Source organism: Mustela putorius, unplaced genomic scaffold (genome assembly GCF_011764305.1).
Source record: "Mustela putorius furo isolate JIRA1106 unplaced genomic scaffold, ASM1176430v1.1 tig00003834_pilon_pilon_pilon, whole genome shotgun sequence".
In the NCBI taxonomy this organism is placed as follows: domain Eukaryota; kingdom Metazoa; phylum Chordata; class Mammalia; order Carnivora; family Mustelidae; genus Mustela; species Mustela putorius.
The window spans coordinates 97,433,343-97,453,656 of NW_025421987.1; the positions used below are offsets into that span (position 1 = coordinate 97,433,343).

The 20,314-nt window shown below is 36.0% G+C and overlaps 1 protein-coding gene across 7 annotated transcripts in view; it reads left to right on the plus strand.

Moving 5' to 3' along the window:
* Nucleotides 1-20,314, plus strand: part of ZNF148 (zinc finger protein 148) — a 119,283-nt gene that overhangs the window by 91,190 nt on the left and 7,779 nt on the right. The window lies entirely within an intron of this gene.

The following is a 20,314-nucleotide window of genomic DNA, read 5'->3' on the forward strand; positions in this document are numbered from 1 at the left end:
TGGAGTTAAGAATGTTGATTCACCCGTGACTAAGTTAGCTCAATACTGTATTTCCTTCGTTATAGTTCAGTTATGAATAAAATGTAACAGTTTTCCTCTCATTATTTGAATCTGTAGTTTATGAACTTTAATAGAGAGGTCTTTCTGAAAGAAAATGTTCCAGACCTAGTTAGAGTGTATCTTATTTATGGAGATGAAGGGACTGAATACCGTTCCTGCTGCTGAGCATGTTGCCTGCACCAGGAGCTGCTGGCATTCTGACTGCTGAGGCTGGCTAGCGCTGGCATGGCCAGACCTTGCCAGGAAAGATTAACCAGGGAACTACAGATTGCTGTGACGGACATTCTCTGGTTTAACAAAGCATTCAGGAACCACATTTTTTTTTCCTCTGCCAATCTGTTGGTAATTCACGTGAAATGATTTGATTACATATAAAATACATATAAAAGGCCAACACTGTTTAACAAAGTATCTCAGTAAAGATGTAGAAAAAATCATACACCCTCACCTATACATGTAAACACAAACACACACACACATAACTGTATTTCCTTCGTTATAGTTCAGTTATGCATTAGTGCTGAAATACGGAGAACCAGAGGGTATAAGGAAAGTTGCTTGGTTTTCAGTTGTGTATATATTTTGTGTACTTGAGTAGTACCCCTTCTTCTGAAATCCATATGAAAGTTTTTTGGTAGTTCTTAGTGTCTGTAGTTAAAAAAAAAGTTTATCATTTTTTTTTAAAGATTTTATTTATTTATTTGACAGACAGTGAGCACAAGCAGGGGGAGTGGGAGAGAAAGAAGCAGACTCCCCGCTGAGCATAGGGTCTGACATGGGCCTCCATCCCAGGACCCTGGAATCATGACCTGAGCTGAAGGCAGGTGCTTGACTGACTGAGCCACCCAGGCACCCCTGCCGTTTGTTTTGACAAGTCTCTAGTTTAACAAATTGGGAATTTCTTGAAGTGGATTCATTCTTACATATGTATCATTGTTGAATGAAGAACATGTGAGTGACATGACTCACAATTGGACACATTCTGTACAATAGTACAGACAACCTGCACTTTAGGTGTCCAGTTGGAATAGACCAGTGAGGATTCAGATTGGTGGCCTCATGGAAGACGTAGAACTTAAATTGTCCTGTGAGGTTCGGTTTAGACTTTGTAGTCCCTGTGTTACATGGCGGTTAAGTGTCACCATGGAAGTATAGGTGGTAGAACAGAAGCACGATGAAGCGAGGACCAGGAGAAAAATTGGGGGTATACTGAAGTTGCGAATGTTTGGGCAAGTGTAGGTAAGCAGGTATGCAGCTGATGAATTCAGCAACCCAGAGAGAGTAGCTAGTTAAAAATCTTACAGGTATCAGGACCATTGCAGATGCTGGATAACAGAATAACAAGTAGTGTGTCACATATGCGAAGTTAAAAGCACCAGAAGGAGACAGATACTTTGAAGTTAGTTAAAAAAGCTAGAAATTCCTAAGAATTCAGTTTCATCAACGTAATGATACTGTCAAATTTGAGTACCTTTTTGGTGCCAACCACTGAATTAAACACAGTATATAAGTCATCTCACGTTATCCTTACAGTAATCCTGTGAGGAGAGGGGATTGTTACTTCTTCTTCTTCTTTTTTTTTTTTTTTAACAGATAAGGAAACTAAAGGTCAAAATGATTAAGTACTTGCCCCAATGTGTGCATCTGGTTAATGACACAGTCCAGGTCTTCGAAGATCTCATGCCCTAACCAATATGCTATTGAAAGGGTAGATCAGCACCAAGAAAATTTAGAGTCAAAAAAACTTTTTGTTTGTTTGTTTTAAGAGAGGGAGAAAGAGGGTGGAAGAGAGGGGCAGAGGCAGAGACAGAATCTTAAGCAGGCTTCATGCCCAACCTGTGTCCCAATTGCAAGGCTTGATCTCAGGACCATAAGGTCAGGAGTTGGGTGATTGACTGAGCTACCCAAGCACCCCAAAACTGTTGGTTTCAAACATGGAGGTTTTATTTTGTTCATGGAAGAGCAGAACTTCTCCTGGTCTTGGGCTTAGAGCTTGCAGGTTGCCTGGATATGCCTTGCTTGGGTTGCAAGGGTATGCCTTGCTTGGGTATGCCTGCCTGAAATGAAGTCTGTGGTTGTAGGGGTACAGAGCAGATTTCACCTGATAAGGAGTAAACAGAGCCAAGATGGACAATGTGTAAATGACCATTCTGAGTAGAGCAGAAAAGGCGGGGATGGGGAGTGTCAAGTGGAGATGAGAAGATAAGACTAGAAACCTTGATTTTAGAATCATATTGTTGGATTTTGATGCCAAGTTAAGACGTGCCATTTATTTATAATCCAGTAAGCATTATAAAATATCAGGGCACATAAATGCCATATTGGAAGAATATTATTGGTTTGTGAAGAAAACTGGAAGTTCGATGAATGTGTTTCCTTTTTGTTAACAATAATTAATATGAAGAATAATTCAGAAAATAGCAAGATTATTAATCAAGTTTACTTTCAGATATTAATAAAAGTTTTTTAAACAAAGCAACACCGTTAAGCTTCAAGAAATGTAATATTGGGGGCGCCTGGGTGGCTCAGTGGGTTAAACCTCTGCCCTCGGCTCAGGTCATGATCTCAGGGTCCTGGGATCAAGCCCCGCATTGGGCTCTCTGCTCAGCAGGGAGCCTGCTTCCTCCTCTCTCTCTGCCTGCCTCTCTGCCTACCTGTGACCTTTGTCTGTCAAATAAATAAATAAAATCTTAAAAAAAAAAAATATTGCTTCAGTTTTGACCAGTTTGTGAGAAGTAGGCAAAACTTGGAAACCACTGAGTATTAGAGTAAAACAAAGTTAATGTTTTTTGGACTTTAGATCCTCTTCATTTTTGAATGGTATAGGATGCACTAATTTTCAGGAAAAGAGCCGAAAAGGGACTCCCCGCATTTGAGTAAACACATAGAATTTCCTGAATTTTTTAAAGTTACTTCTGGGAGCAGTTTCTCAGTTTTGTTTGTTTGTTTGTTTTTAAATCATTTTCAGTTAGTTTAGAAGATGTTGTTTGTCTAGAACAAGGCAAGTTACTTTTTCACTTGTTAGTTTGTCTTCCTTTAATGTGAGTTTTTCCCTCACCGCTTGTACCCCCAATTATTTCACACTTGACAGAAGATAAAGCATTAAGACAGTTGAATCTAGATCTGATGCTTTGGGGTTTTCTCCAAGTTCTTTTGGAAAAATACCCAATTACTTCCTTGAATTCAAGCATGTGGAGATGCTCCAATATTTGAAGCTGTCTTTTTGACAACTACTGCTTATTATTCCAGAACCCAGTTGAGTGGATGGCCAACACTTATGCCTTTCACATCTTTAATTCATTTAGTTTTCAGATATCTGGACTGGCTGACTAAATTTTTTTGTTGTTAATAAGTTTTTCATTTGACAGACTTCGAATGACACATAGTTTCAGAATTCATGTATTTATTTGGGCCTTTGGTGGAAGAGTGACTGACAAAATGTACTGTCTGGGACACAGGATGAAGAAATAGGATTTAGAATATTTAAGGCAATCTAAATTTACTTATCAAGGTCATTCATTCTTATTTTTCTGAATACTTTGAAGATCCTTAGTTGTTATCTCTGAAGAGTTTCTGTTCTTCAAAAGTTCTTAAATGTAATCATTTTCAATTTTGATTTGAATTTTATGGAAGTGTTTTGACGTTCTTTGAAAGCAGCCACAATAATAGTAACTGCTTCTACATATTTATAACTTTACTCTTCTGTAGATCTTTTGGAGAGTCTAACTTCATGATACTGTTAAGCAACTATGATAGGATTGACATCCTAATGTAGTTATTTCTCTCCAGCTTCATCTCCTGTGCTGCTTTTATGCTGTTTGTACTACTGATTATTGATGGAAGTACTTCCATCACTTTATTTCTTATAGGACTCGCTATTGTCTCTTCCTCACAGCTGTGTAAAGAAGTTGATAGACAAATTAACTAGAAGTTTATTGATCCCCCTCCCCCATCTATTTTCATCTGTCTGTAATCTTTTTTTTTCTTCTGTAAATTCTTTACAGGACTTAGCTGATTCTTCCTTACCTACATTTCATTATCTGTTTTGATTTTGACTTTCTAAGGGCACATAAAGAATAATTGCTAAGCAAAAATTTTCAGTGCACATTTTAATTATTCTAGAAAATATATTCAGTTAACTCTTAATTGCCTTGGGGAATTAACTTGATTATAGTTTTTTTAAAAAGATTTTATTTATTTATTAGAGAGAGAGAGAGAGAGAGCGAGCACGAGACAGGGGGAGGGTCAGAGAGAGAAGCAGACTCCTCGTCAAGCAGAGCAGGGAGCCCGATGCAGGACTTGATCCCAGGACTCCAGGATCATGACCTGAGCCAAAGGCAGTTGCCCAACCAACTGAGCCACCCAGGCACTCTAGATTTTTTTCTTAAAAGATTTTATTTATTTGAGAGAGAGGGTGTGAGCAAGTAGGTGGGGAGATGGATAGAAGGAGAAGGAGAAAGCAGACTCTGCTATGAGCAGGGAGCCCGATGTGGGGTTCAGTCCCAGGACCTTGGGATCATGACCTGAGCTGAGAGCAGACGCTTAATGGACTGAGCCACTCAGGTGCCCCAGATTAATTACTTAAAATTTAAAAAGACAAATACAGTTGTGAAAAAATAAAATGAATACCAGCACAAAAAGAGCAGTTCATATTGCTTTTGTTTGAAGCTACATAGTATTCTATATATAGGCCTATTACACTTATATAATGGAAGAACTGTCTTCATCCTTAAAATTCAGTTAGGTATGTTCTTGTCTACCTCGCCTTTTAGTTCTATATCATTGGATAGAGGGGGAGGGGCATGGAGTCTGCTTAGTGTTGACTCTGGAGTTTTGAGGTCTAACTTTTATCTCTGCAGAAAAATCTGCCTGTTTAGATGTTTTATTTTTCTAATGTCAGATTTGGGAGGAAATGGAGGATGGGCTCATGGGAGCCTGGAACTGAAAGGTATTAATTTAAAATGTTAGGATTCAGTGAAAACTACAGAGGTTTTCCTTATGCAGAAGGCATGGGCATAAAAAATTAGGGATTAGGCAGGAGACATTTGGGGGGCTTTTATTAAGGAGATGAGATGTTAAGCAGGGATGGAGAAGAGAATGATTGTTACAGGAAGTGGGGGTAGAAGTTACCTACTAAAAACATTTTTTGATGTTCTGCTTAAATATTGAGACTTCTAGATTATTATTTAGAAGGAGAATTTGCTCAACGGCTAACTGGTGTTATATAGGTTTTTTATGATATTAAGAGTAATATCTTAATATCTTATTAAGAGTACTCTTATTAAGAGTAAGATTGTAGCCAAGAAATAGACAATGGTAACAGACTATTTTAGCAGAAAATAGGATTTTTTGGTCATTTCTTCCCATGTATTGCATGTGATATTTTGTATTTCCAAGCTGTTATATTTACTTCGCCTTTACATTTTGGATGAAGGTTCTTGAATAGTAAATATGTGCCTGAATATTGTGTATAAACCAAGTTTACATTAAAGCATTACAACACTGAATTGGAAAGTCGAAGCTGCTGCTTCTTTTAACAGTCTGAATTTATTTGCTCAGCAGTGTTCGGGTTTTAGATTAATTAATTAGCTATTAAAGTTTCTTTTTCCCTGTAGGGAAGTAACTTCTGAAACTAATTCCAGTCTTTCTTTTTTTCCTCTCTTATTGCAACAATTGCTTTTATAATGAGATTTCTTAGGAATACTACTATCATACTCTGGCAAAGTAATGAAGGTTGAACTTTTGAACAAGGCATTAAGACTAGAAATTGAATGAAATGGCTATGAAGGATATTTTAAGGAAGAATAAGGATAGATGAAATTTAATAGCAGTTTAAATGGCAGCAACTAACAGTGAAAGTAGTAAAGGCTAATGGTTTTTAAACTTTTATTTTGGTACCCTGGTTTTCAAATGAAATCCTGCATGGAGCAACATCAGTAGTCAATTATAAAACAAGACAAGTAATTTCAAATGGTTTCCTTGGCTCTTGATGAGTTGACAGATGTTACCAGTACTACCCAGTTGTTATTTATTCAAGGAGACAATGCCAGGTTTGAAGTGACTGAAGAATTAGCCTTTGTGGAACAACTATAGGCAAGAATATTTTCAAAATGGAGTAATACACTTTAAATGGTTGAATTGCATGGTATGTGAATTAAATCTCAATAAGATAGTTTTATTTCCTTAAAAAGAATGCATGAGAAAACGTTATTTCAGTATGTAATCCCAAGTGGACTCCACTAAGATGTGTTAACAGCTGATGGTGGGGAAGTATGTGTAGAGCTGAAAATGTTCAGTTGGACTAATTTACAAAGCTTGAGAAAATGTAAAGCATTTAAAGTTTATGGACTATTCATTGTATTACATGAGCAGTACTTTGTGGAAAACATTTGAATTTATTATGTGTCCATGAACCAGTAGTGTCAGCAATAATCTGTTTGGTCTAATGGATTTAACCATTATTGCTCCCATGAATTTTTGTCTGATACAGAAGTGAATATCCTGACTTACCGACTGCACAGCAGTTTAATATGTTAGAATTGGTCAAGTTTCATTGGGAGTTTTTCAGAATGAGAAGAACTACTGTCAACCACTATTTTATAAAACACTGGAAAATGGCTTTGGAAATAAGCTTGTACTGAAGATTTGAAAATGTTTCTTAGTTAATACTATGAGGGGAAAGCAATGCTTATAGTTAAACTTCTATTGTAAAGTTGTTTTCACAGCTGCTAATGTTGAATCACAAAATACTGCTTTATACACTTGCTATGTTGTTAAAAGTTACAAGAAGCAAAATCTCCATTCTCACACACGTATGGGGTGGATAACGTTTTCCAACCTTGAACTTTATTTTCATCCGATTTTAGACCTTGATGTCAGTGCAAAAGAAATTTTCATATTTCGCCCCCATTAAACCGTAATTCTACCTCCTCTTCAGTAGGATGTAATTAATCTGCAGTGTAATGGCATGCAAAAGGCAAATATCAAGAAAAGAATCTAATAGAGTTCTAGAAATGCCTTCCAAGTGATGAATGACACTTTAATTAAAATTAAATTTTTCTGGATTAATGTGAGTGTTTTTGTGACAAAACAGTTTTAAAGAATATGTAAAATCTCATTACAGATCAGCATTAGCAGATAAACATTTGTAATCAACTTTGATGATAGGGAACACTAACTTTGAACCCCAATTCAGTGATATGCTATGTCCTCCCATAAAGAATAATTCCAGTCTTATCATTAGTACATCTGTGAGGCCGAAATTATATTCTGTTATTATCATTATTACCATCATGATGTGTTGAATATCATCAATAAGAATATGTGAAAGTTTTTTTCTCTTTTGGTATATAAGTATGTGTGCAATATCCTTGATTTTACCTCTTTACCCACAAAGCTTAATATATTTATTATCTGGCTCTTTTTTGCTCTTCATAGACAAGTTTGCTGACTACTGTCAAAATTTATTCTTTGAACGTCCTACTTTCAGCTCTTAGACCTCTGCTTTGTTGACGATCTTGTCATTCATTCTGCTTCACACTTGGTCATACCTTAGGCTAGTGGCTACCAAACCTTAATCTCTTCCTGATTTGTTTCTCATTTTCCAAGCACTGCCTCCTATCAATTCTGCTGGTGCCTTCTTCTACTTAGTTTTTAACAGCCTTTTGTCTCTACTAGGACCTATAATCCAGTGATTCTACCTCCCTTTCACTAGCATTCCTTTTCCTCATCATCTCTTTTCCTTTTCAGTTTAAATTCTGTCCTCATTTATCATAACCACTCTCTTACTTACACTCAACACTTTTTCCTCTCTCTCTCATATATAATACTCGGCTAAATCACAACTTCGGGAAATTTAACTTCCTCAATCTCTGGAATAAAATAGAAAGCTATCCTGAATTAGGGTCACTTTAAATGTTAAGCAGGACCCTTAATGCCTGCTGGAAAGCACGTAGTTCCTTAGTCCAGTCATCTAGATGGGGTCCATATTTCAGCCCAGGGGGCAGTTTCACCTGCTTCCTGTTAATTATAATTAAAATTATATCGAAACATAGCAATATCCATTCCTTTATGGAATATCAGTGGCTGTTTTCTCCCAACAAGTAACAGAGTTGAGTAGTTGTAACAGAGATTATAGGACTTTGAAAGCCTAAAATATTCACTATCTGATCTTTTACCGAAAAAGCTTGACTACTTTTCTCTCAAACGAATAGTTCATACCTTCTCCTTTTCATAAACTTCCAACATTTCCTCTTGCCCTCTCACTTTCAGCTGATTGCCTGATTATTGTTTCACTGAGAAAATCAAAATAATCAAGAGAGAACTTCAGAGTTAGTTCCTAGTACCAATGTTTTCATCAATGAGTTGGAAAGTTTTGATCTTTTGGAGGAAGATGGGCTAATAATAGTGATTTATTTTGCAAAATAGCTTGGAATTTTTCTAATGTTTTATACAGATACACATTTAGATGTTTAAATTTTCATTACCTTTTTCATCTTAAGGGAAGTATGTTTTCTTGACTTCAGACTTCTTTTTTAAATTATTTTAAACTAAAGTACAATTTACATACAATAGACTTTACTATTTTTTAGTGTATCCAGTATGTATACGAATGTATAAATATATACATTTGTGTAAGCACCACCACAATCAAGCTACAGAACAGGGAGTGCCTGGCTGGCTCAGTTGGTTAAATGTCCGACTCTTGATCTCAGCTCAGGTCTTGATCTCAGGGTCATGAGTTCAAGTCCTGCGTTAGGCTCCACACTGGGCATGGAGCCTGGGTGGCTCAGTAGGTTAAAGCATCTGACTGTTATTTTCAACTCAGGGTTTTACAATCAAGCCCCATGTTTGGCTCTGTGCGTGTTAGGCATGCTAGGCGTGGAAGCTGCTTAAGATTCTCTGCCTCCCTCTCCCTCTGCCCACCCCTCTCTTGTGCTCTTGCTCTCTAAAAAGAAAAAAAAGATACAGAACAGTTCCAGCACTCCCCAAAACTCCTCCATATCTTTCTAAGGTTAACCCCTCCCCAATTCCCATTCTTTACCTGTTTCAAAATATCCTATAAACTAAATGGGTGGTAACCTTTGAGTCTGACTTCTTCCACTTACTGTACTGCATTTGAAAGTCCTCCATGTTGTTAATGTATCAGTATTTCATTCTTTTTTATTTCTGAACATTTTTCTGCTGTATGGATATACCACAGTTGGTTCATTCATTCTCCAATTGAGGTATAGTTCGGTGGTTTTCTAGTTTTTGGTGCTTATGAATGAAGCTTCTGTAAGCATTTACTATAAGAATTTGCATACAGCTGTTTAGTGAATATACTTTCACCTCACTTGGGAAACCACCCGGAAGTGGAATTGTGGGTCATATCGTTAAGTGTATGCTTAGCTTTTGTAAGAAGCCACTAAACTGTTTTCCCAAGTGACTATACATTTTGCCTTCTATAGTAACTTAAGAGCCTTTCATTTCATCTGTATCCTTGACAGCACTCGTCATCATCACATTTCATTTTAGTCATTCTAACAGGCATGTACTTGTCTCTCATTGTGGTTTTAACTTGCATTTCATTAAGGACCAAACATGTTGAGCATCTTTTTATGTGCTTATTTGCCATCTGCATGTAAATATATGTATTTGGAGGTGGTTAAGTGTCTCTTTGATTCTTTTGCCCATTAAAAAAGTTGGATTGTTTATTTTTATTGTGCATTTTGAGTGTTCTTTATGTACTTACTGAATATCAGATATGTGATATGTAGTTTTTTCTCCCATAAACTTGTTTTTTTGAATTAATAGAAAAATCATTGTTTTCTTGAAAGACCTCTTGGTATTTTCCAAAGTAATGTTACATTTAATTTCATTTTTATATACAGTATTAAATTTATATTTCTAAGTGTAAATATAAAATAAAAGTAAAATGATAATGAATCTACATTAGTTATTTTTGAAATATGCAGAAATCCAAACTAAAAATTTGATAGAAATATTAGGCTTCATTTTTTTGCCTATTAATATGAAATATAAGTTTTATTACATATTTCAAATAATATGAATACTTTTTTATATTCCGTGGGTAAGATTAGTGTTCTTACATAACCTCTATTATTTAAAAAACTGGTTAAACTGAATTTCACATCAGTGTTTAATACCAGACTGAAGCACTAAAAGAATTTAATTTACATCATAGGGAAAATAAATTTCCTTTGGAAAATATTTTTAACATGTAATTTATTTGTATTTATTCTAATATATAGAATGTAATTTGGCAGATTCATGCTTTGCAACAATTAAAATGATGTTAACACATTATGTATTAAATAAATGGCACAATCTCAGTAAGCAATGATCCTCATTCACAGTGAATAATCTAAAAGTCCATAATGAAATTCATAGGGACTTGGTACTATTAGAACAGATTATATAAAAATTTAGAAGTACTATTGTAGAAGTATTGTAGGTGCTACTAAGTTTTAAAGCAGTCAGGCAGTTTGCTGTCACTGGCCATTTTTTGATGGTTGACAGGAAATGGAGAAGAGAAGAAGCATTTCTTATTTTGAAAAGCCAGAATCTTGGACTTGCTATAAAATAACCCCATCTCAGACTGGCCTAATCCATTTGAGGATTTAAGTTCTCAACCCCTTCATAAGTGCTCAGAAGAAAGGGTGAACCCTCTTTAAGAGACATTAATATCATCTAGAGCCTCTACAGTTTTTCATGCATAGTGTTTTGCATTCAGTGCATACCAAATAATAGGACAGAATCACAGAAAGTTAAGAGGAAAAATAGAGACATTTAAAACAGTCTCTGGCTGAGGTAGTAAGAGTTAGTTGAAAAGGGCTTCAAATTTCACGTATTTTTTTTAAGGATTTTATTTATTATTTATTTGACACAGAGCACAAAAAAAGGGAGCAGCAGGCAGAGGGAGGGAAAGCAGGCTAACTGCTGAGCGGGGCACCTGATGTGGGGCTTGATCCCAGAAACCTGGGATCATGACCTGAGCTGAAGGCAGACACTTTACCAACTAAACCACACAGGCACCCCAGGACTTTATATTTTAAACTGTGACTAGTAAGTTTTAAGAAAATCGTAGAAAAGATATAGGAAGTAGGCAAAAACGTGGAGAATTTTACCAGAAAATTGCAGTCCATCAAAAAAGAAAATGGAAATTCTAGAACTGAAAAAATAATTGATGTACAGGATATACCTAACATAGGCTTAATGGAAGAATAGAGATAATGAAAGAGAAGGTTAGTGAAATAGAAGCTATCACTAGAAAATATCACAGAGGGGGAGAAAAGATGACTAGAACCTTTTTCAGCTGAGATATAGAAAGTATTAGTCATGATAGAAAAAATAGACAAATTGAGTTACATTAATTTTAAGACTTTCTGTTCATTAAAGATTCCATTAAGAAAGTGAAAACTGGGGGTGCTTGGGTGGCACAGTTGGTTAAGCATCTGCCTTCAGCTCAGGTCATGGGCCCAGGGTCCTGGGATCGAGCTCTGTATCAGGTTCCCTGCTCAGCAGTTAGCCTGCTTCTCTCTCTCCCACTCTCCCTGCTTGTGTTCCTTCTCTCACTGTGTCTCTGTCTGTCAAATAAATCTTAAAAAAAAAAAAAAAAAGAAAGAAAACAAATGGAGTCGGGGAAACAAATGGAGAGTTTTAGAAGGGAGCAGGGTCGGGGGATGAGTGGGTATTAAGGAGGACACGGATTGTATGCAGCCCTGGGTGTTACAAGCAAACAGTGAACATTGGAACACTACATCACAGACTAATGATGTACTGCATGGTGACTAACATAACAATTTTTTAAAAAAGGAAGTGAAAACTAAGCCTGACATGTACAGAACTACTAAGCTACCATGGAAAAGACAAGCTAATAGAAGAGTGGGGAGAACTCTTGAACAGTCACTTAACACACAAAAAGGATATCCAGATGATTAGAAAACACAGGAAAGGATACTCTGTTTCATTAGCCATAAGGAAGATTACTTAAGATTGCAATCTGATACCATTTGAACACACCCCAGAATGGCTAAAATGAAAAATACACACTTTACCAAGTACTTAGAAGGATGTGGATCACTAGGAACCCATATATACTGCTGGCAGGTATGAAAATTGGGACGTATACAGTATACAGATAGTATACTGTATCTGCCAAGGCTGCAAATATACAAACACTACAATTTGTCATTTTCACTCGTGTTTTTTTTTTTTTTTTAATGCTTCTATAATGTAGAATGTGTGGTGGTGTTTATTTTTAGAATTCGAACAGTGTTCGTTTATTTTTCTCATATAATTCCTAGACCAACTCATACTTAAATCTTTAAAATTGTGAATAGGGTCTGCTGGGATTTTGCTCTTTCTGGAGGTGATTATTTTTCAGTGTTGTCTGTTTAATAAAGCAGAAGTCTAAAAATGTAAGTCAAAAAACAACTCCCCACCGGTCATTTGCTGTTGCATCTTACAGAAACTAGACCATTTAAAAAATTTCAGTGCAAATACATAATTTCATAGCTCCACAAAAGAAAAGAAGTGTAGAGGAAATGAAAGAACGTTTTCCCCATTTTCTTTTGTAGGGGAAGGTGACTACCCCAACCTATTTATTTATTTATTTATTTTTAAGATTTTATTTATTTATTTGACAGACAGAGATCACAAGTAGGCAGAGAGGCAGGCAGAGAGAGAGAGAGAGGAGGAAGCAGGCTCCCCGCTGAGCAGAGAGCCAGATGCAGGGCTCGATCCCAGGACCCTGGGATCATGACCTGAGCCGAAAGCAGAGGCCTAACCCACTGAGCCACCCAGGTGCCCCCCAACTTTTTTAAGGTGGGAAAATATTGCTAATGTTTCTTTCTTTATTTTTTTTTAAAGAGAGGGAGGGCACACACAGGGTTGGGGGTGGCAGTTGGCAGGGGCAGGCTGAGGGAGGGAGGGAACCTCAAGCAGGCTCCTGACCTGAGCTGAAATCAACAATAGTAGGATGTGTAAGCCTAACTAGCTCAGCCACCCAGACACCTCTGCCAGTTTTAAAAGTTGAAAATGGCAAGAATTGAAGTTTCTCCCTGACCCCCATTCTAGGGAAAGAAAGCCATTCTATTCTACGGGAAAGGTTGTTTTTAAAACTTTGCTCCCCAGGAAAACTACTTTTCTCATTAGTCAAATTAAGACTTCTTGTTTTTTTTGTTTTGTTTTCAGTTTAATTTAACTGACATGTCTTTGTATTACTGTGGCAGCTTCACAGTTTTTATGTAATGACCTAATTAATACTTCATTGGTTAGAGTTTAGTCTCAGATTATTTCCTATAGAATATAGTTTCCTGCACAGTACAGGCATATCTTGCTTTATTGTGTTTTGCTTTACTGTGCTTCACAGATACTGCATTTTTTTTTTTTTAAATAAGGTTTGAGGCAACTCTGCTTCATGCATGTCTATTAAGTGCCATTTTTCAAATAGCATTTGCTTACTTCACTTCAGTCACATTTCAAATTTTCTCATTATTATATTTGTTATGGTGATGAGTGATTACAACTTGCTGAAAGCTTAGGTGATGGTTAGCATTTTTTAGCAGTAATATATTTTTAAATTAAGGGATGTGCTCTTTTTAGGCACAGTGTTCTTGCATACTTAATAGACTATAATAGAGTATCAGTATAGCACTGGGAAATTTCAAAATTCATTTGACTCATGTCGTTACAATATTTGCTTTATTGTGGTAGTCTGGAACTGAATCCTGCTGTGTCTCTGAGGTATGTTTGTATATGTGTTCTTCTTAGATAAATGATCTATTTAACCTCCTGGAAAGACTATATGCCAAAGATATATTTTCTAAATTCCCTAAAGTTTTAAGGAAATAACTGAGTATATGATTACTAGCCCATGTATTTATTTCAATAATCAGCCTTGTTTCCCTTTTCCAAAATTTATCGTGTAAGTTAAGAATGTTTCAAACATTTAGGATATATAGCCCAGCTAATGGGTTGTAACTATAATCAATATGTAAGTATAATGATAATCATTTATTAATTAACCTCTTCGTTTCTATTTTTAATACCTAACAGTTATTGAGCTGTTAAGTGTACCGGGTTTCATTTTTAAATTAGTTCCCACAGGTTATCTCATTTAACATTTGGTTCTGAGGCATGTTTTATTAATATTTTTACTTAACAGATAAGATTATCAAGTCCTAAGAGTTTAAGTAACATGCTCAATTTCTCACAGTTGAGAAATGCTGAGGACCAGCATTAAAACCCAGCTGGTCTGGCTGTAGAACCTGTATTTTTAAGTACTTATAATGCTTGTCACAGTAGTGCATGATTGTTTTTTGGTTAGTGTAATATTTATTGTTGTAAATTTTGTTATAGTTACCCTTTTTTATGACTTACTAAAGATGGATGATTCTTTCTGCTGTCCAGTATATATTACTTAGGTAGGCCATGTGAACTTTGCATAGGTTAGATTTTATGAAGACTTCGTTATTAAAATATTTGTGTCTTTCATCCTATTAATCAGAACAGTAGATACCATTTCTTGAGTATATAGCACTTTGCAATTCACTATCATAACAGAGAAGTGGTTTGGGGAGGAGTTTTGGGGAAAATGATCCTAAAGGAAAGAAAAAACATGATAGTTCTAGGAATTGCAAGAAGGCCACTTTGATTAGAGCTCAGAAAATAAAGGAAGGAATTGTGAAGAACGATCAGACATGAAAGGCTCAATTTGTGCAGTATTAAAATTAATAGGGAGAAACACCACAGTGGGAAGAAATTGTGGTCTCAGCAATTAGAAGAGAAATCCCAGGCCTCTTGAGAATTAGAAATTACCATTAGTGGAGCACCTTTTTTTTTCCTCCCCGTGTTACTGCTTTCCTGAATTGTAAGTAGTATTTACAAACTTCTTGTTATATCTCAAGTATGCTTAAAATCACTCAAATGCTGTATAGGTTGTCTTTCTTTTTAGTGGAAGGGCCCTGGTCCTCAAGAGAAAAACAATAAAGGGATTTTCTTCTAAATAAATTTCTTTGAAGTGTTTATTTTTCTTAGTGAAATATGAAACAGTCATTTTATTTTTTTGTTTTTATCCAAAAAACATACCAGAGTGCCAAGGTCAGGAATAAGACATAGAGCACATTATCACTATTACTTTTTAATATGATGTTTGAGATAGTAGCCAGCAGAAGTACACAAAAGAAAAATATTACAGGCCAAAAAACCCATTTTTGCAACCAACATTATTTTATACTTGAAAAATCCATGAGAGTCAACTGAAAAATTATTGCAAACTTATAAATTTAGTGAAGTAGAAAACCATATATTTTGTATACACCCACAGTAGAAGATATAATAGAAGAAAATACCTCATTTACAGTGTCAACAACAAGAAACGTGGGAAAATCCCGTATGAAGAAATCATTAAAACACTGTTGAAGACATGAAACCAAATTTGGTTAAATGAGAGGAGGGCATACCCCCCCACCACCTTTTTTTTGGTGAGAAAGGTCAACATCATGAAGGATACCAGTTTTTTGTAAGTTAGTGTAAACATTTCAGGCAGCTGTCCTTTCCTCTCACCCTTAAGTACTAGACAAGATAATTCTGAAATAATATGGAAAGTAGATAAAACAAACTGGAAGAACAAGAAGGGGGATTAGCTCCACCAGATGATAAAGTATATAATGAAGTCCTAAAACGTTTTCATTCTGGATTATGTATAGTCAGACCAATGAAACAGAATAGAATTGAAGGTCTAGAAATAGACCCATGGAAATCACTAGTATGCAATTTTGATAAAGAAGTGATCACAAAAAGTAGGACTTCTCAGTAAATTGTGTTGGGAAAACTGATAGTCACATGAACCTCAGATGAACCAGAAATGTATCAGATGTAACCTAAAAGATGAAACTGCAAATGGGTCTTGAAAATATGGGCAGGAACGCCCGGGTGGCTCAGTTGGTTAAGCGACTGCCTTCGGCTCAGGTCATGATCCTGGAGTCCTGGGATCAAGTTCCGCATTGGGCTTCCTGCTCTACAGGGAGTCTGCTTCTCCCTCTGACCCTCCCACTTCTCATGCTCGCGCTCTCTCTCTCTCTCTCTCTCTCATTCTCTCTCTCTCAAATAAATAAATAAAATCTTTAAAAAAAAATATGGGCAGATTCTTTACATCCATGGTAATATTTGTGATTATCTTTTTTATTTTAACTATCTTATTGGGTGTGAAGTGGTATCTCATTGTGGTCTTGATTTGCATTACCCTAATGAGTAATAATGTTGAGCATCTTTTCATGTACTCATTGCCTATTTGCATATCTTCAGAGAAATGTCTGTTCAGACCCACTGCCTATTCTTAGATTATTTGTCTTTTTAACTGTTGAGTTGTAAGTGTTCATTTCATATACTGGTTGTATAGCCCTTGTTAGATGTATAATTTGCAAATTTTCCGCCTTCCCTGGGTTATGTTTTCACTTTAAAAGAAAAAATGGAAGTTCATCATTTTAATCATGTTTAAGCATAGAATTTAGTGGCATGAGTATATTTACAGTACTGTGTGACCAAACAAAAACCTCTAACCATTAAACAGTATAACTCTCCTTTCCTCCCTCTCCCACTCCCTGGTAACCTCTATTACTTTTGTCTGTGTGTTTTCTGCTCTGGGTACCTCATCTAAGTGGAATCATTCAATGTTTGTCCTTTTCATGTCTGGCTTCTTTCATTTAGCATAATTTCTTCAAGGTTCATCCATGTCGTAGCATATATCAGAATTCCATTTCTTTTTATGACTGAATAATATATCATTGTGGTATATATCACATTTTCCTATGTATTCATCTGCTGATGGACACTGAATTGTTTCCATCTTTTGGCTGTTGTGAATACCGCTTCCATGAGCATTGAGGTACAAGTATCTGTTTGAGTTTTCTTTTGGCGATGTATATAGGAGTAGAATTGTTGGGACATACAGTAATCCTTTAACATTTTGAGGGGCTGCCAAACTATTTCCCGCAGCAGCTACCTTTCTTCCTTTTTACTTTCTTGGTAGTATTTTTTGAGGAACAAACGTTTTTAATTTTTATGAACTACATTGTATTTTTTGTTTGGTTGATTGGACTTTTGCTGTCATGTTTAAGAAATCATTGCCTAATCTAGGGTCAAGATATTTCTATGTTTTCTTCTAAATGTTTTACAGTTTTCTAACATTTAGGCCTTTAATCTGTTTGGGGTTAAGTTTTATATATGATTAAAGTAGGGATCCAACTCTGTTCTTTTTCATGTGGATAATTTGCCCCAGCATCATTGTTGAAAAGAGTATTTTTCCTCCATTGAAGGGTATTGGCACCTTTGTTGAAAATCAGTTGATCTTAAATGTAAAGGTTATTTCTGGACTCTCATTTCTGTTCTTTGGTATATATGTCTATCCTTATGCCATTACCACACTATCTTACTTATTACTGTAGCTTTGTACTAGGTTTTGAAATTAGGAAGTGTGAGTCTTACTTGGTTTTTTTTTTTTTCAAGATTGTTTTGGCTATTCTCTATCCCTTGCATTTCCAAATGAATTTTAGGATTAGGTTCTCAATTTCTGAGATTTATAGAAATTTGTAGATCTAATTGGAGAATATGAACCATCTTAAACAAAGTAAGTCTGCTAGTCCATGACTACTATACAGAATTAATTGAATTCTGATCAGTTCACTAACTTTCTCCTCTGTCCTTTCTCACTTTTGAGAAATGACTTTAACTTCTGACCTTGATAAGCTCTATCATCTACATTCTTTATTTCAAAAAATGGAAGTGTTGTTTATTTTTTTCTAAAACATGACCTGTACCCTCCCTTTTCATCTTAGATCCTCTGAGATTTAGTCGTTTGATTATTAACCATAGTATTTCAGTTTATTCTAGTATTTCGTTTCTCTTCTTCTTTGGCTCCTTCCTTTCTGGCTTCAGATAAATCAGTTTCCCCATCCTTACCAGTACATATCTCTTGAATGGATTGCCTGCCTCCTAATTTACTGCTTTCATCTCCTTCATTTCTTTCACTTCCCAACTTTCTTAATAAGTGATCTTCTTAAAAAAGAAAAGAAAAAAATTGCGTTCTAAACAGAAAAAAAAAGTAGTCTTCTTTCCCAGCTTCCATTACTTCATTAGTTATTCACTTGACTAACCCTTTGGCCAAGTGCCTTGACTTTTCTGAAATTCAGTATTTCCTTTTTTGTGAAATAAGTGGCTTTGATTAGTTGTGTAAAGCTCTTCTAGCCTCTGAACTCTTGGAGTCCTTACTTAAAACCCCAGTGTACAGAAGTGGAACTACTCTGTCCTAAAGTCTAGGTGGCATGCTTAGAATCATTTGCCACACCACCATCAGCCTCTGGGGTCTCTGTGGTTCTTTCAGCCCTAAAATTCGGTAACTCCATAGCAATTACAGAAATCACATTCTTTTTTCTTTCCTTTCCTTTTTTTTTTTTTTTTAAATGGAAATTGAATTCTTGAAAGTTTCAAGTAATCGTCACCAAATTAAATTCTTTTCTTAGGCACCATTTTCCTGGACATTTCACAGTAACTAAATTCTTAGTTTCTCTGTTACTTTCTACTACATTTTCTTTCTTTGGCTTTAATCATATACACATCCTCTTTAAAAGTGCTATTCAGGGTGCCTGGGTGGCTCAGTTGATTAAGCGACTGCCTTCAGCTCAGGTCATGATCCTTGAGTCCCGGAATCGAGTCCCGCATCGGGTTCCCTGCTCAGCGGGGAGTCTGCTTCTCCCCCGACCCTCTCCCATCTCATGCTCTCTCTCACTCTCTTTCTCTCAAGTAAGTAAATAAAATCTTTTTAAAAAATTAAAAAAAATAATAAAAGTGCTATTTACTAGGGCACTTGGGTGGCTCAGGTCATGATCCCAGGGTCCTGGGATCAGGCCCCATGTCAGGCTCCCTGCTCAGTGGGAAGCCTGCTTCTCCCTTTCTCAGTCCCTTAGCTTGTGTTCCATCAAATAAATAAATAAATAAATAAATAAAATCTTAAAAAAAAAAAAAAAGGTGCTATTAACTTTAAATTCTAAATACTTGCAAGAAGCTTTTCCAAATCATACCAGCTCAGTAACATTTTCCCCAGTAATAATCCACTGTAATAACCATTTATGTTATTCATTTGACATTTGAAAATTGCACAAAGTATTTTGAGTTATGTGAAGATAATTTAGACTCAGATTCAGACCAAAAGAAATGTGATCCGGTAGAGTAGAGATGTACAAAATAATTACTGAGATGACAGTAATAGTAATGAGAGCTATAGGAGAGGCTCAGATGAAGTTCTGTGGAAATTTAGAAAAGATAAAGATACTTTTCCCCTGGAAGAGTGGGGCAGAGAATCCCAGAGGATATGGGTTGGGACTTGAAGGAAGTGTGGCACCTTGAACACACAGAGGTGAGCATTCTTTTTAAAAAGAAATATTTTATTTATTTTAGAGAGTCAGAGCAGGGAGGGGTGGGCAGAGGGAGAGGAGAGAAAGACTCTCAAGCAGACTGCATTGAGTGCAGAGTTCTTCATGGGGCTCAGTCCACGACCCTGAGATCATGACCTGAGCCGAAATCAAGAGTTGGATTCTCAACTAAGCCACCCAGGCACCCCTAGGTGGGCATTCTTGACTGAAGGAGCAGTGTGAATCTGCAGCAGAGGGAGAAAAGCTCAAGATGATAGGTATTTTGGTGGCTAGAGGAAAAGTTTTCTAAGAGGAGAGGTAGTGAGAAATAATGTTGTAAAGGTAAACTAGAGCTTGACATAGTTTATTAGTTGTCTCTCTATAATGTATTATCTTGTTTTCCCAATAGCATTTTAAGCTCTTTGAGGCCAAGTAATGGATCTTATACTTTTAATCTCCTACAGCAGGGTTATGGGTAGAGAGGGCAAGTATTCAGTAAGATTTGGTTGAATGTCTGAAACAGTGGCTTCCCAAAAAAGTATTATTATTCAGGATAACTTACTGTCACATCCTTCTGTTGATTGTGGTTTTATCAGTAAAAACTATTCTAGATCTTCATAGAAATGGTTCCTTATAGCTAATCAGTCCTTATGAAACTTTAAAAAAATAAAGTGGAGGGGGTGGAGACAGGAATTGTGTGTCTGATTAGCAGTACTCAGTTTGATTCATTCCCCAAAAGGACATGAGAAATGCTGGTTTGGGTTGAGAAAAAAGGGTATAAACACACCTTTTGAAACTTAGTCTCTAATTTAAGTTCTTTAATGTTTTAATAAATTAGATTT